Below are 518 nucleotides of genomic sequence, written 5' to 3' on the forward strand. Positions count from 1 at the left end.
TAATTGAATCTGCTTCTGCAAGGTCACAGCTTTGAGAGCCTTGAGAAGTAGTTCTACTCTTCGCATATGGGGTCTCTGTTGAGTCAGAATATGAGTTGCAATAGACTTGATGGCAACTCATAAGATACTATCTGCTCAGCATGTGGACTGAATAATTCTGTGAAAGGATAAAACCCTGTCACACTCCCTTCCTGATTTAAATCATGCAGTATCCCCTGGTTCTGTTTGAACAACAGCCTCCTGGCTTATGCAGAGGTTCTTAATGAGCACATTTAAGTGTTCTGGAATTCCCATTATTCTCAATGTTATGCATAATTTGTTATAATCCACATAATCAAATGTTTTTGCATAGTCTATAAAAACAAGAAAACATCCTTCTGTTATTTTCTGCTTTCAGCCATGATCCATCTGACATCAGCAATGATATCCCTCATTCCACCTCCTCTTCTGAATCCACCTTACATTTCTGGAAGTTCTCTGTCAATATAGTGCTGCCACTTACTTTGAGATTTTGAGTG

This window comes from Orycteropus afer, unplaced genomic scaffold (assembly GCF_000298275.1).
Source record: "Orycteropus afer afer isolate SDZICR_OR568_19922 unplaced genomic scaffold, OryAfe1.0 scaffold01298, whole genome shotgun sequence".
Classification (NCBI taxonomy): domain Eukaryota; kingdom Metazoa; phylum Chordata; class Mammalia; order Tubulidentata; family Orycteropodidae; genus Orycteropus; species Orycteropus afer.